Raw genomic sequence first — 17,547 nt, forward strand, 5'->3', positions numbered from 1 at the left:
TTCCTTTCCTTTCCTTTCCTTTCCTTTCCTTTCCTTTCCTTTCCTTTCCTTTCCTTTCCTTTCCTTTCCTTTCCTTTCCTTTCCTTCTTTTGTCGGTTGTGGGGCTTGAACTCTGGGCTTGGGCACTGTCTGTGTGCTCTTCAGCTCAAGGGAGCACTCGACCGCTTGAACCATAGCACCACTTCCGATTTTCTAATGGTTTATTGGAAATAAGAGTCTCACGGAGTTTCCTGCCCGGGCTGGCTTTGAACTGTGATCCTCAGATCTCAGCCTCTTGAGTAGCTAGGATTACAGGCATGAGCCACTGGCGCCCAGCTTACTTTTTCTTTTTTAATCTTTTTGGTTGTACTGGAGTTTAAACTCAGGGCTTTATGCTTACCCAGCAGGTACTTTTTCACTTGAGCTATACTCCAGTCCTCCCTTGATCCATTTCTTAGGTGACCTGTAGTTAAGACGTTCTTTAGAATAATTTAAATTTTATCAAATTCATTTGATAGATGAAAAACTTTGGCTCTCACATCTGCAACTAGTTAGGCATGTGCCCATTCTTACATTTTTTTCCTTAAACTAATTGTCTATCCTCTCTGTAAAAATGAAGATGGTGATTTAGACATTTATTTTCACTCTGAACTTGAAGTTAAATAGAAACTGATTGGGTTTAGTATCAGCTTCTAGAATGAATAAGTGATATAAATGAAGGAGTAGGCACATTCCTAAGAGATATTAGTTATCTAATGCCATGTGATGTAATTATTATAATATGATATTGGCCCTTCTCCCTCTCCCCTGCTCTCATAGGGTTTTATTAAGTGCTAAATGACAAGTCTTGTGATATGATGGTTGAACTGGATTAAAAAAAATAGACTTTTCAGGGATGGGGATCACTTTTGTCATACTTTTCTAGAGTTCAGTGAAAGATTGAATAAATCTCTTCCTAAATTTTATGGTATAAATATTTGAAAATAAGGCCCTAAGAAAGTAGTTATATACTGGCAGAAAAGAACGTACAGAAGATAATTTGTTTTATCTTTTTATTTTTAGATAAGATCAGCTAGGAGTTGTCTATTAGCTAGGTTGATATATTTCTAAAATCCACTAGTAGTATAAGAAGGTTGCTTAAAGACAGTGTAGACATCTTACTTTTGATTACTGATGTATGATTTTGTGGCATATAATGGAGAAGTCTGTTTAGGCTTTTGCCATTTCTGTTTCTGTTGGGATGCTACTTGAGATGAAATTATTCTGTATACCTGTGCTGTCAGTCATTAAGGATTGTAAACAAATTTGTCAAGCTAGTATTTGTAACTAGCTGAGTTACTGGTTGAAGTTCAGTTGGAAGCAAGTGATCTCCCTATTTGTATCTTTTACTTCTTTGACTAGTATGATTTCTTTTTTTATCACGTACTTTGTGGTATAGAATTTGAAACTTCATTTCAATTTTCTCATATAGCAACTTAAAATATGTGCTCAGCCAACATTTCATGCCTACCAAGCATATTTAAAGACTTTATCTGAGAACAATCTTTAATTGTTGGTATCTGTATGTAGGTAAATCCAGCATAAGGTGTTCTATAGCTTCATTCAAAACATTTGCTGCTTTGGAAGAATAGAACAACTTTACTCAGGAAGGGCTTTGTGAAGGGAAAGTCTATTCCTTTCTTTTCTAGATTAGAAAAGTGCTTTACAAACATCTTTGAAACTTTATCATCTAAATGGGAGATTACCTCTATATATGTCTTACTCCTCAGAAAAACCTGACTACAGAATATAGAAATGCTTTTGTAATTAGAAATAATCTATATGTAGTATTCTCATGATACCAAATGGACAACTACTGAGTTTGAAATCCATTTCTAGATGTTATATTTCAATGTGGTAAACTTAAAAAAATTCATGTAGACTCATAGGAAATAATAATGTTGAAGTGTGATTCTAAGAAAATCTGGGATTGGTTTTCAGCTTTTGTTCCCTTTGGTAAGAGAGAAGTCCAGGAGATAATAGTGAGAGATAATGCCTGTTTTTTTGCTGGCATAGTCTACCCTATTTTCCTCCCTACTTCCTTAAATTCTTCTTACCTTGTACCTCTTTTCCTTTTTTCTCTCTCCACCCTTTTTTATTTCCTTCTTCCTCTTTTTTCTTCCATTTACCCTTTCCCCTCCCCACTCCTGTACAAGTGATTAAACCCAGGCCTCATATTTGTATGTGTTTTAATGTTGAGTTATATCCCTAGTCCATATTATCTTTCGGAACTAACAGTCATTACTATTACCCATATTTTTTTGTTTTGTTTTGTCAGTTCTGGGTCTTGAACTCTGGGCCTGGGTGTTGACTCTTAGCTCTTCAGCTCAAGGCTACCACTTGAGCCACAGTGTCACTTCTGTCCTTTTCTGAGTAGTTTATTGGAGATAAGAATCTCATGGACTTTTCCTTCCTGGGCTGGCTTCAAACTGAGATTCTTAGCTCTCAGGATTATAGCTAGGATTATAAGTGTGAGCCACTGGCCCCTGGCTTACTCATAGTTATTGGATGGTAAACTGAAGTCATGTGTTAAATAATATGTCATAGATATTGAGTCTAGTCAGAGCTCATAATGTCTACCACACACCAAATGGGAACCCTGAGTGTAGTAGATAGGTTTCAGTTCTCTATGAGCAGTTGTCTAATTTAATGTCAGCCTTATTAAGGAAGCATAGAATTTAGAAAATATCTTAAAGATAATGATTTAAGAAGCAATAAACCACAAACAAAACATGAGCCAGCTCACTGAAGCTAGTGTGTGTAGCTAGTACAAGGCCCTGAGTTCATATCCTAGTAATGGCAAAAAATAAACAATCTACCACTAAGAATTATTATTTATTTATTTATTTTTGTTGGTTGTGGGCTTGAATTCTGGGCCTGGGTGCTGTCCCTCAGTTCTTGAGCTCAAGGCAAGTGCTCTACCACTTGATCCACAGCTCCACTTCTGCTTTTCTGGTAGTTTATTAGAGATAAGAGTCTCATTGACTTTCCTGCCCGGGCTGGCTTTGAACTGTGATCTTCATATCTCAGCCTCCTGAGTAGCAGGATTACAGGCATGAGCTACTGGTGCCTGGCTCAGAGATTATTGTTTTCCCAGCATTTAGTCTTTTGGTTTCTTTCACTATACACACACCCACACACCCAACCACCCACCACCCATCTATCCCTTCTCCCTCCTCCCCTGTCCTCCTCCCCTCCCCCCCAGGAAATGAGGTCAGATTGTATATACTGAGGCTTGAACTCGGGGGCTAGAATTTGGTAGACAGGTTTTCTGCTAAAGCCATGCTTCTAGCCCTTTTTATTTGGGTTATTTTTGAGATCAGAACTCAATTTTCCCTGGGAAAGCTTGTATAGCGATTCTCCTATTTATACTTCATGTGTAAGTGTGATCTACCATGCTCATGTTTTCTGTTAAGATAGGGACTTGATCTTTTTTGCCTACTCTGACTTGGAGTCATGGATCTCTTGATTCTCTGGATTTCAGCCTCCTGAGTAGCTGAGATTCCAGGTATGTACCAATACACCCAGCTATTGGTTGAGATGGGAATCTCAAAAACTTTTTGTCGTACTAGCTTTGAACCTCAGTTCTTCTGATTCTTTCTGAGTAGCTAGGATCAGAAGAAGTGTGAGCTACTAGTGTTGGGCATGATCTGTTGTTGTTTATGTTTTTGTGTAAAAAAATCTACATCTTTCTGTTTCAGATTTTCAACCATTTAATGTACATACCATTCAAATTTTTTCCAATTTATTTACAAGTTTTGGTTAAATAAGTATGCACTCCATCCAAGTACACAGGTTGAATATTGTGTCTCTTAAATCTTTTAATCTAGTATATTATTTCCACATAATTTTTGTGATAATAACTAGTGACTTGTGTAAGATTTGTGAGGTAGAAAATCATGAAAATAAAAATGGGATTACTAATGATTTGGCAGCATAGAGAGAAATGGAAGGAAAAAATAAAGAAGATTTAAACATTCTACACTTTAAAGGTACAGTAGTATTACACAACAATTTGGCATTACATTAATGATGGTGGTGTGTTGTTACTTTGTTTTTGGTCAGTTGTCGGACTTAGTGACAACTCAGCGTCTGGGTGCTATTCCTAAATTCTTTTGTTCAAGGCCAGCTCTCTACCACTGCAGCGCTGTTTCCAGTTTTTCTGGTGGTTAATAGGAGATAGGAGTTTCACAGACTTTTCCTGCCTGGGCTGTCTTTGAACTGCAGTCCTCAGATCTCAGCTTCTTGAGTAGGATTATAGGCATGATCCACCAGAGCCCTACTTCTCCTTTTTTTTTTTTTTTTTGGTCCAGTCGTGGGACCTGAACTCTGGGCCTGGGCACTGTCCCTCAGCTCTTCAGCTCAAGGCTAGTGCTCTACCACTTGAGCCACAGTGCCATTTCCAGCTTTTTTCTTTTTGCTTATGTGGTGCTGAGGAATCAAACTCATGGCCTCAGGCATGCAAGGCAAGCGCTCTACCACTGAGCCACCTTCCCAGCCCCAACCCTACTTCTCCTTGACATTCCCACTTAACTGTGGTGCCTTACTGATGAGTAGATAGTCCAGATCATTATGAGATCTGTAATTTGGAACTCTTTTGTTGAGGACAATAGTTTGCTCCCTCTATCTCCCACACTTCCCTTCTTCACATTCAGAAAACAGAAGCTGTCTATATTCATCTGTATGTTTCAGTGTCGGGATTATTTTGTAACCTTAGCTGACTATGGAAATATAATTATGAATGTTGTAAGTAGCGATCAGGACAACTACTTGACAGTATAATTTATTCAAGTTTACTTCTAGATTATACTCTTTATTTTATTTTATTTTATTTTTTTTGTCGGTCGTGAGGCTTGAACACTGGGCTTGGGCACTGTCTCTGCACTCTTCAGCTCAAGGCGAACACTCTACCACTTGAGCCACAACACCACTTCCAGTTTTCTAGTGGTTTATTGGAGATAAGAGTCTCACGCACAGAGTTTCCTGCCCGGGCTGGCTTTGAACCATGATCCTCAGATCTCAGCTTTCTGAGTAGCTAGGATTACAGGTGTGAGCCACCGGCACCTGGCTGATTACACTTTTATTAGCATAAATTTACAAATAAAGTTTGCACTTACCACTTTATATTTTTGTATTTTAAGAATTATTACAAGTAATCTGTGCTCATTTTACGAAAGTTAGAAATTCAGCAATTATAGTAATGGAAATAATGCAATCATTCAGTGATAACCACTGTTTTTTTGGTTGGTTGTGGGGCTTGAACTCTGGGCATGGGTGCTATCCTTCAGCTCTTCAGTTCAAGGCCAGAGTTCTACTGCTTGAGCCACAGTGCCACTTCAGTTTTCCAGTGGTTTTATTGGGGATAAGAGTCTCACGGACTTTCCTGCCCAGTTTGGCTTTGAACTGCGATCCTCAGATCTAAGCCTCCTGAGTAGCTAGGATTACTGGCGTGAGCCATCTGGGCCTGGCCATAACCACTATTTTATTTTTCTCTTTCATTGTGTTTTATTCCTTACCAATGAATTTCATTAAAATGTATCCTAATGAATACAGAATTTAGTTTTTCACAGTGTGTATGTGTTTTTTTCTTTTGAAAATTCTTCTGAGAAACGACTTCAGGGACTTGTACATGCTAGGCAACAATTCTGCTACTAAGCTATACTTCTAGCCACGTTTCTTCCTTATATTCATTTAATATTTTTTCATATTACTAAAAATCTTCTAAAATTTAATTTTAGAGTTTTTTTTGGTAGTTTTAAAAGGGAGCAGGTCTTATATCTCAGTTTTTTTCCTACCTGCTAGGTGATGTTGCCCAGATCTGGAATTCATCCAACTCAATAGTCTCTCTTTCTCTTTTTTTACCAGTATGGTTCCCTTGAACTTAGCACCTTGACCTTTTACTCTATCTACCTATCTATCTACCTATCTATCTACCTATCTATCTATCTATCTATCTATCTATCTATCTATCTATCTATCTATCTATCTATCTATCTATAAATAATGAGTTGTGAGGCTTGAACTCAGGGCCTAAGCACTATCCATGAGCTCTTTTACTCACTTTGAGCCCCACTAGGCACTTCCAGTTTTTGAGTGATTAATTGGACATAAGAGTCTCACTGGGACTCTTCTGTCCAAGCTGGCTTCAAACCACAATCCTCACATCTTAACCTCCTGAGTAGCTAGGATTACAGGCACCTATCTCCCTTAACTTTTATGCTCAAGGCACCCTACTACTTGAACCACACCTCTATTTCCATTTTTTTTTTTTTTGGGTCCAGTCGTGGGGTCTGAACTCTGGGCCTGGGCACTGTCCCTCACTCAGCTCTTCAGCTCAAGGCTAGCGCTCTACCACTTGAGCCACAGCGCCACTTCCGGCTTTTTTCTTTTATGTGGTACTGAGGAATTGAACCCAGGGCTTCGTGCATGCAAGGCAAGCACTCTACCACTGAGCCACCTTCCCAGCCCCTTCCATGTTTTTTTATTTTATCCCTGATTTTCTTTTTTTTCTTGGTGAGTCGTGGGGCCTGAACTCTGGGCCTGGGCACCGTCCCTCAGTTCTTTAGCTCAAGGCTAGTGCTCTACCACTTGAGCCACAGCGCCACTTCTGGCTTTTTCTGCTTATGTGGTGCTGAGGAACCGAACCCAGGGCCTCATGCATGCAAGGCAAGCACTCTTCCACTAAGCCACCTTCCCAGCCCCCATATTTTTTCTTAATGTGTGTGCTGGTCCTAGGGCTTGAATCAGGGCCTAGGCACTGTCCCTGAGCTTTAGTGCTCAAGGCTAATGCTTTACCACTTTGAGTCACAGCACCATTTCTGGCTTTTTGGTAGTTAATTGATGATCTTATGGACTTTCCTGCCACATTGGCTTTGATCCACGATCCTCAGATCTTAGTCTCCTGAGTAGTATTGCAAGCATGAGCCACTGATGCTGTGCTTTACTTCCAGCTTTTTGGTGGTTAATTGAAGGTAAGAGCCTCATGGACTTTCCTGCTGAGGCTGGCTTTGAACCAGGATCCTCAGATCTCAGCCTTCTAATTAAGTAGGATTACAGTCCTGAGCCATTGGTACTGGGTTAACAAAAGTTTCAAAGGATATTGTTATCAAGGTCACAGGCTTCAAGATCAGTATCTTCTTATGCTATTCTGTGCTAGCTAAAAATGAGCAATCAAAAAATGAAATTGGGAATTGATTTTATTCATAGTAGCATCTAAAATAATAAGAAAATTTTAACCAAAAAGGTTCAAAAGTTGTGTTTAACACTATAGAACATTGCCAACAGAAATCAAAGATCTAAATAAATGGAAAATATTCATATTTATGGATTGGAAGACTCAGTATTGCCAAGATGGCAGCTCTCCCTAAAATTATACATAAATTTAGTCTATATAAAAAATCCCCGGGGGTGGGAATGTGGCTTAGTGGTAGAGTACTTGCCTAGCATGCACAAAGCCCTGGGTTCAATTCCTCAGTACCACATAAACAGAAAAGGCCAGAAGTAGCACTGTGGTTCAAGTGGTAGAGTGCTAGACTTGAGCAAAGGAAGCTCAGGGACAGTGTGTAGACTCTGAGTTCAAGCCCCAGGATTGGACAAAATAAATAAAATCCCACTGGGTGCTGGAACTCATGCCTGTATTTCTAGCTACTCAGGCATCTGAGATACGAGGATCACAGTTCAAAGTCAGCTGGGGCATGAAAGTCCGTGAGACTTATCTTCAGTTAACCACCAGAAACTGGAAGTGGAGCTGTGAGCTCAAAGTGGTAGAGCACTGATCTTGAACAAAAAGAGCTCAGGGACAGTGCCTAGGCCCTGAGTTCAAGCCCTAGGGGGTGGGGGTGGGGGTGTGGTTGGGGTTGTTGCCAAGATGGGGGTTGTGGGGGGGAATCCCATCAAGCGTTTTTTCTTCTTTCCTTTCTAGAATCTGACAAGCTTACCCTAAAATTTATGTGAAAACCCAAAGTACCAGAATAACCCAAATAATATTGAAAAAGGAAAGTTGGAAGAATTAATACTACTTGATTCCAATACCTGTTGTGAAGCTATAGTTATTAAGACCAGGTGGCATTGTTGCAAGGGTAGGCATAGCTCAGTGTAACAGAATGTAGATGCCACAGAGAAACCTTTGTACATATGGTCAGTTGATTTAGACATATGGTCACAATGCAGTCTGCTCAGTCTGCAGTGCAGTCAAGCCAGTGAATGCATTACTGTCTACTGGATAAACTGCTGCATCACCCTTGATACTTGACAAATTACAATGCTGGTATTGTGTGGGCTTCCGTTGGATTTTGTGTCAGGTATATTTATACCTTGGACACACTTTTCATGATATATTAAAATGAAAATGCTTTAAATTTAGAGATGTGACTGTGTTTTATGGTTTGTTTTTAAATTTCTTCTATTTTTACAGAAGGATTATGGGCTGCAGAAAGCTTTGCTTTTGGATCTGGGCGGGTGGTTGTATTAGTTTTTGATTATCTCAGAAAGATTCTGTTGGTGAAAGGAAATAAACTTGATTATTGAGTTTGCCTCTTTTGTATATTTTTCTGATATTGGACTCCTTTATTCTACATTAAGGATTTATTTGCTTTTTGAATATTTTAACTTTATAACCAAGGCAGAGATTTGGTTACCTTTTAGAGAGATTCTCCATTTGTAGATAGTTGTAGTGTGTAAAATTGAGCTATATCCATGGCAACTGTAACTGTCCAGATAAAGGCTCCAGTGCTTTCTATTTGACAGATTTTATCCTGAACAGATGTAAAGATAGAAGGACTGAAAATTAGAATTATGGTTCCCACTTTTCAGAGTTTCCTAGTTGTGACATGCTTCCTCACCTTACATACTCCTCTTGGAGAATAATAATCGATACTACTTGCTTTGTGGGTCTGAGAAACTACCTACTTAGGCTGTGCTATCCTCCTCCCTCCGGATTTCATGACCTAATTATTTTCTTAGCTTACTTGTCCTGGTAAACTTTGCCTTCTTTTTATCCTGGGCCCTCCCTGTCAGGTGCTCCTGGCAGCCAGAAAGGGCACTGGAGCTTTTCTCTGCTGATTGTCAGGAGAAAGTGACAATGAAACATGTTTGTTGCCGCTGAAACAGAGCTGCTGTTTTCTAGTTACCCAAGGTTTTTTGTTCCGCCCACCTCCCCACCTCAAGATTCTCTTTGGAAATCAACTAACTCTGTATGTGACCTATGTATAGGGTGAAATGCAAAAAAAAAAAAAGAGAAAAGATGGGGAATATAGAAATTGAGGACAAAGTAGACAAAAGCCTGTAGTTTGAGGCTGTCAGGCTGACTGAAGAAGGTGCCAAGAAATAGATGATGGCATAGTATCTCTTGTCCTCTTGGGTTTTAAGCAGCTGCAACAGGAGGAGGGACTGCGGCTTGTGTTTACCAGGACAACATCTAAAAAAAAAGCTTCCATCATTTGACATCTTGATATGAAGGGTTCTGCTTAGGAATATAAGGAGATGAGCTATTACATGCTTCAAAGGTAAGTTTTAGGCAACGTATATCTTCAGGAAGACACTTGACAGCTAAACCCTAGAATTTATGGGAAATTTGATGGATTTTTAGTTTGTATCTATGAAAATGAATGCCTTTAAAATAGCTTAAGGAAATGAATAAAAATGAGTATATTTGCTCCTGAATTATTTTTTTGCTTCCCAATTTCTAAATGATTTATTTTACATTCAGAATTTGAATGAAAGATATGTGAGCATATGTGTGTTAGTATAAGTACATTGCAAATAAGTGGACCTTGCTATGCTATTAGTTTGTTATGGTACTTGGGTCTGTGTCAACTTTACCCACCGGGTTTGGCTGTCATTTGAAGAGTGAAGTTTTCTCAGCTATTGTGAAGGATGGATAATTGTTCTTTATTCTGTGTAGCATCCTGTAGAAGCTAGTTTTGCTAAAAACCCTTGAATAGTCTCTGAGGCCAGAAAAGGTGCCTGCAATAATTGTCTTGGCATAGAGCCAGACTGGAGTTGTTGAGGATGCCCAACTCTCTTATCCTAGGAACTTTTATTTTGTTAGAAATCCGGAGGAAATGAGTTGGGGCTTTTTGGCTTCTTACAAATCTCTAACTTTCCAGGAGAGTATTGCCATGAAAGACTTGTTGGAAGGCATTAATTAAGGGTCCCTCCATTATCTTTTGTTCTTATGCTTGCTGGGATTGTAATCTGAAATCTTTATTTTGAACAAAATTTCCTGAAAATTAACTGAAATTAGGCAAAACTATGAAAGAAAAACACCACTGATGTACCCACCACTGTGCATGTGTTTACACATGTGTTCGTGTGTGCAAGTATTGCGCTTTAAGCTTGGCTATTTTGCTTGAGGCTGGTGTTCTACCACTTGAGCTACACCTCAACTTCTGTCTTTTTACTGGTTAATTGGAGGTAAGAGTTTCACAGACTTTCCTGTCTGGTCTGGTTTTGAACCATGGATGGATCCTTATATGTCAGGCTTTTGAGTAGGTAGGATTATAGGAGTGAATCCCTAGTGCATGGTTGATATAATGATTTTTTTTTTTAATCCTGTCCTGGGGCTTTAACTTAGGACCTGGGTGCTAGCCTTGAACTTTTGAGCTTAAGGCTAGCACTGTAGCACTTGAGCTACACCTCCATTTCTGGCTATTTGGTGGTTAATTGGAGATAAAAGTCTCAATAGAGGGGCTGGGAAGGTGGCTCAGTGGTAGAGCGCTTGCCTTGCATGCATGAGGCCCTGGGTTCGATTCCCCAGCACCACATAAGCAAAAAGAAAAAAGCCAGAAGTGGCGCTATGGCTCAAGTGGTAGAGCGCTAGCCTTGAGCTGAAGAGCTGAGGGACAGCGCCCAGGCCCAGAGTTCAGGCCCCACGACCGGACCCCCCCCCAAAAAAAAGTCTCAATAGACTTTCCTCAAATCTCAGCCTCCCAAGTAGCTAGGATTACAGGTATGAACCACAGCTGACAGAAAAATTTAAAGGTCAACTGTGTTGAGTTACAATTCACAAGCAATCAAATATACCTGTTTTTTTTTTAATATTGCTACTACAAAGATTATATATAGAGGGGTTATAGTTACATAACTCACCCCTTCCCTTTTGGGATCCAGTTTTTCTAAACCCACAATTAACTTTCTTCAACTAATTTTCTTGCATTATTTACCATGTACTTGTTTTTTTTCAGCTCCCAAGTCTGTGGTCATTATTAATGCTTCAACTTAGTAATGACATACTATCACACTCAGATAAAGAAAATTAATATAAAAGCGCATATACTGTCAGCGCTGCTGGCTCACGCCTGTAATCCTAGTTACTCAGGAGGATGAGATCTGAAGATTGTAGTTCAAAGGCAGCTCGGGCAGCAAAGTCCATGAGACCCTTATCTCTAATGAACTACTCAGAAAAAGCTGGAAGTGGCACTGTGGCTCAGATGGTAGAGTGCTAGCCTTGAGCAAAAGAAGATAAGGACAGAGCCCAGGCCCTGAGTTAGGCCCCAGGACTGGAACAAAAATAAAAATAAAAGCAAATATACCGTGTGTGTGTGTGTGGGGGGGGAGGCGGGAGGAAACAGGGAGAGAGTGGGAAAGAGAGATTTCAAAGCAAAGGTAACTAATCTACAGCATAGAAAGTTGATCAGTACTTGGGTAAGAAAAATGACTGCAAAGGAGCATAGGGATGATAGAAATCTTCTATATCTTAATCTCGCTTGTGAGACAGTTGATAATAATTAGATACATATGTCAAAATCATGTATAAAAAGTATGATTTTTAGCAGAGAAGTGGCTTATATCCGTAATCCCAGCCACTTAGGAGGTGGGAATCAGGAGGATTATGATTGGAGACCATGCCATACAAGAAGTTAGCAAGAAAAAAAAAAAGCAAGATCTCATCATCTCAATAAGCTGGGCATAATGGCACACAAATGTAATCCCAGCTAAGCAGAAGGCTGCAACTGAAAGGATCACAGTCTGAGTCTACAGAAGCAAAAATTAAAATATTACCTGAAAAATAGCTAAAACACAAAAGGGCTGTGGCTTAAATGGTAGAGTGCTAGCCTTGAGCACAAAGTTCAGAGACAACACAATGTCCGGGCCCAGAGTTCATGCCCCAGGGACAGCACAAAAAAAGGGCTGGAGGCATGGCTTAAGTGGTAGAGCATCTGCCTAGCAAGTACAAAGCTTTTAGTTAAAACCATAATGCCACCAATCTTGCTGCTTCCAAAAAATTTCACCAAGCTATTCATATAAAACAGCTATATTTGAGTGGTACTCCCTAGATACTATGTTGAAAATGAACTATATAACTTGTGGGTGGGAATGAATCGGAAAAACTGGGAGAGAGTGAGGGAAGTGGTGACATTGTTCAAAAAGAAATATATTCCCAGACCCTAAGTTCAATTCAAGCCCTATGACTGACAAAAATAAAAGAAATGTACTCATTACCTCTGTACATCATCTTTATAATAACAATGAAAAAAATTATCCCATGACACTTTTTCCAGACCATTGTTGTTTGTTATCATCATAGATGATGCCTGGTACAGTTGGCACAACACTGAAATGATACCTAGAAAAGTCTGTTTGCTGTTTGTATCACAGACTTCCTTTATAATTTTGGACAAATCAGTCTACTTGTAGAGCTCATTTTCTTTAAGATTCTTCTCAATTTTAATCCAGGTACAGAATAATTAAATACTTTGATAGAAAAGGATGAGGAAAATTTTAGCAGACTAAGTAGCATGAAGTGTCACTGTCTTGGCAGGTTAGTGAATTCAGTGATATTTATTAGCAAGCTGAAACACTGATTGCCAGCCATAGCCTTTGTTCTGTATCTAATTAAGTCTAGTAGGAAAAGCCACTACTAGTTTCTGCACAATTCCTTCTTACTATCCTCCTGTGAGTGGTACTTATACAAAAAAAATTAAATACAGATTAGAGATTATAAAAGTATTATAAAATTTAAAATACACATAGTTTCCAGATACATATAAATATAATAAAAATAAAACTTTTTAAAAGAGAGGTCAGAATTTAGTTCAATGGGAGAGTGACTGCACTGTAAGCATAAGGCACTAAGTTCAATCTCTATATCGAAGGAAGGAAGGAAGGAAGGGAGGGAGGGAGGGAGGAAGGGAGGGAGAGAGGGAGGGAGGGAGGGCAGGCTATGTACTTGGGGCTCCTACCTATAATCCTAGAAACTCAGGAGGCTGAGATCCGAGGATCAGAGTTACTATACAATTGGTCACTAGAAATTACTCCTACCAGTTGTGCCTTTGTACTTGTTCAGTCTCTCTCACTCCTGCTTTCTTCCTCTGGTATTTTTCAAATTTCATTCAACACAAAATTGTTGCTATTTATTGGAAGAAGTTGGGTTACAGTTGGTGAGGGAAGAAGCAGTTTTAAAATTAGGGAATTACATTTGCTACTTCTGTTTAAATATATTTATGTAAATCTCATTTTAATCTCTGTGGTCATATTGTAGCCTTCTAGAGGTATCTTTTACATTGTTTTTCCATGTCATCTGATAACCTAGTAGCTTATTTTTTTGGGTCCGGTCGTGGGGCCTGAACTCTGGGCCTGGGCGCTGTCCCTCAGCTCTTCAGCTCAAGGCTAGCACTCTACTACTTGAGCCACAGCACCACTTCTGGCTTTTTTCTTTTTGCTCATGTGGTAAGGAATCAAACCCAGGGCTTCAGGCATACAAGGCAAGTCCTCTACCACTGAGCCACCTTCCCAGCCCCTAATTTGTATTTAATTTTGTGAACTTTTTTGTTGTTGTTGTGGGACTTAAACTCTGGGCCTGGGCTCTGTCCTTGAGCTCTTCTGCTCAAGGCAAGCACTCTACCACTGAGCCACAGTGCCACTTCCGGTTTTCTTGTGGTTAATTGGAGATAAGAGTCTCACAAACTTTCTTGTCTAGGTTGGCTTTGAACCGCGTGATCCTCAGATCTCAGTCTCTTGAGTAGTTAGGATTATAGGTGTGAGCCAACAGGTGCCTGGTGTTTTGTGAACTTTTTGTGTATTGATTTTATGTTTAGACATTTGTGCTATTGTGGTCTTACGCATTTCTCTAGCATATATCTCCTAGGCCCTTGGAATATTTTTAAGTGAGAAATGCCTTTGGTATGTATGTTAATAGAAAGATTAGTGGCTGGGAACTAGATTCCCGGATAACCTCAAGATGGGGCTGGTTGCCATGGAAACCTCCCTATGATTAGAAGGTTGGAACTTTCTGTCTCAACACCTGACCTCCAGGGAGGGGAGAGGACCTAAAGGTTGAGTGGATCACCAATGATATAATTAGTTATGCCCACATAATGAAGCCTCTGCAAATGATTTCTGAACTGTGGTCTTCAGAGAGCTTCAGAGCTTTGATTATGTGGAGTTTCCTGGAGGATGGTATAACTGAAGAAGGTATGAGACCTCTGTGTCCCTCCCACATACCTTGCCCCCATGCCTTGTTTTCCTTCATTTCTCAGTTTGTATCTTTTGTAATATTCTTTATATTAAGTGAATAAATGTGGATAAAAGTAAAATGTTGCTCTGAGTCCTGTGAGATGCTCTAGCAAATTAATACAACACAACAAGAAATTTTAAGAACCCTAATTTATTACTGATAGGTCAGAAGTACAGGTAATGACCTGAGACTTGGCATCTTGAAGAGAGATGAAATCTTAGGGACTGATTCCTTAGCCTGTGGATCTGCTGCTATATCCAGGTAGATAGTTTTGGAATTGAATTGAAGAACACCCTATTTGGGCTATAGAATTACTTGGTGTAGGGGGAAAATTATTACACATGTAGTTACAGAAATGCTCTATGTTGTGAGAATATAGTAACAAAACCCATTCTTTTAAAAAAACTCCATTAAGGTTTCTTATTGTTTCTGATAATTATCTATAAAATTTGTAAATAACAATACCATCCCCAAACGACAGTTCTGTTTCTTCCTCTTTGATCTTTATGACTTTTTTTAAAATTTTATTTCACTTTCTAGGTTCTCTTAGTTTTTTAATCTATAGATTTTCTGAAATCAAACCGTCCTTGAATACCTTAGAATAAATTTGACTTGACCATCATGAAGTAATTTTTCTAAAAAAATACTTTGCCCATCTCTGCACTAATATCTATTTCAAATATTTTGTTTTTGCACCTATAGTCATGAGTCCAAATGGACCTGAATTTTTCTTTCATGTACCACCTTTGTTTGTTTTGGTCTGTCTCATACTTTTTCTGTTGTCTGGAAATTTGGAAGATGACTCCTCTTGAAGATTCAGTAGAATTTTTTTTTTTTTTGGGTCCAGTCATGGAGCTTGAACTCTGGGCCTGGGCGCTGTCTCTCAGCTCTTCAGCTCAAGGCTAGCACTCTACCACTTGAGCCACAGCGCCACTTCTGGCTTTTTTCTTTTTGCTTATGTGGTGCTGAGGAATCGAACCCAGGGCCTCTGGCATGCAAGGCAAGTGCTCTACCACTGAGCCACCTTTCCAGCCCAGTAGAATTTCTTTTTAAACCCTCTAGACTATATTTTCTTTGCAAGAAAATTATAATCAGTTTTTTACTTTGAAAACATATAGTTGCAGAATTAGATTGTAGGAAAGGAAGAAAACAAATGTGTACAGGAAGAAGCATTTGTCTTTTTTTTTTTTTTGTCAGTAATGGGGCTTGAACTCTGGGCCTGGGTCCTTCAGCTCTTGAGCTCAAGGTGAGCACTCTACCACTTGAGACACAGTGCCACTTCTGCTTGGTCATTCCTGCTTGGGCTAGCTTTGAACTTCCAACCTCGGATCTCAGCCTCCTGAGTAGCTAGAATTACAGGTGTGAGCCACTGATGTCTGGCAAAGCAATTGTCTTTAAACCAATGTACAACTGAAGGTGTGTGTGTGTGTGTGTGTGTCTTGTCTTTGTGTGTGTGTTTTGTGCTGGTCCTGGGGCTTGAACTCAGAGCTTGGGCATTGTCTTTGAGCTTTTAAAATGCTCAAAGCTAGTGTTCACTTGAGCCACAGTTCCACTTCTGGCTTTTTTGGTAGTTGATTGGAGATCAAAGTCATGGGCTTTCCTGCCTGGGCTAGCTTCAAATTGTGATCCTCAGGTCTTAGCCTCATGAGTAGCTAGGATTACAGGTGTGAGCATGCTGGCACCTGGTCTAAAACAGTTTATATCCAATTGACAATAATCATCAGAATACTGTTCTTCATACAGTCTATTAGTAAAGTCTGGGTATGAGAAGGTTAAACTGCATTAAGAATTACAAACAATGCATTCAGCAGTGAGAATTGGTTACTTAGATATTAGAAGGATGAAAGAGCAAAAAGGGATACTGAGTTTACTTTGAGTTAGCTTTAGAAAGCTAACTGGGCCTGAGAAAACAAATAGTCTTACCAGGAAAAGCTTTGAGTAGCTGGTGCTCAGATTCCTAAGGAAGAAATCTATCCAGGTGATGCATAGACCCAGCAACATGGTCCAGACAGTAATAAAGTGATACAAGGATGTTTTTCCTTGGCTGTCTGACCTGTTACTGATAGTTTTAAGGCTTTTCTTGTGACTGCTAAAAGAATTGTTAGGCTGCAGTTAACTCTCTGTTGCCCTTGAAGCAATGTCAATAACAAGCTGGTTAACAATCTTTTTTCCTTTCTAACTTCTCATTTACAGAACTGACCAGGAGAGAACTATTAAAAGTGTCTTAGCCATAGTGACACAGAGTAGAGTATCTAAGGGCAGGCCTGCAGTTGAGGAAAATATCTAAATAACTGGAACAGTAAATATTATGCATATTTTATAAAGAGAAAACAAGCTGAGCAAAGTTAAATTGTTTGTCAGAATCACTGGAGTTATTAAATGCACACATTTGGAATTTAAATGAAAGCTTGTTCTGCCTCTGCTACTATTTTATTACAAGTATCATTATTTTGTGTGCCATTTGGAAAACAGCACTACCAATTAAATAAGGCCTCAAAGTAAGATATATGTATAAACACATACCAATTTCAGAGATAGAGTATCTCTGTAAAGTTAAAAAAAAAAGTGAGGCTATGTTTTTTTGTTTTTCTCTTGTGTCAGGCCTGGAGCTTTAACTTCAGGTCTTGCACTCATGCTAGGCATTTTTTACTCAAGACTTTTTATTTAAGCCATACCTCTGGCTTTTTGTAGGTTCTAGTTTTTTGCTGGTTAATTGGAGATAAGAATCTCTTAGAGGGGCTGGGAAGGTGGCTCAGTGGTAGAGCGCTTGCTTTGCATGCCTGAGGCCCTGGGTTCAATTCCTCAGCACCACATAAGCAAAAAGAAAAAAGCCGGAAGTGGCGCTGTGGCTCAAGTGGTAGGGCACTAGCCTTGAGCAGAAGAGCTGAGGGACAGTGCTCAGGCCCAGAGTTCAGGCTCCACAACTGGACCAAAAAAAAAAAAAAGAATCTCTTAGAGAGGCTGGGAAGGTGGCTCAGTGGTAGAGTGCTTGCTTTGCATGCATGAGGCCCTGGGTTCGATTCCTCAGCACCACATAAGCAGGAAAAGGTGGAAGTGGTGCTGTGGCTCAAGTG

General features: G+C 39.5%; 1 protein-coding gene across 2 annotated transcripts in view; it reads left to right on the forward strand.

The window, feature by feature from the left end:
* The window catches only part of Acaca (acetyl-CoA carboxylase alpha), a 243,975-nt gene that overhangs the window by 22,971 nt on the left and 203,457 nt on the right, over positions 1-17,547 (forward strand). The window lies entirely within an intron of this gene.

Source organism: Dipodomys ordii, unplaced genomic scaffold (assembly GCF_000151885.1).
Source record: "Dipodomys ordii isolate 6190 unplaced genomic scaffold, Dord_2.0 Scaffold19, whole genome shotgun sequence".
In the NCBI taxonomy this organism is placed as follows: Eukaryota; Metazoa; Chordata; class Mammalia; order Rodentia; family Heteromyidae; genus Dipodomys; species Dipodomys ordii.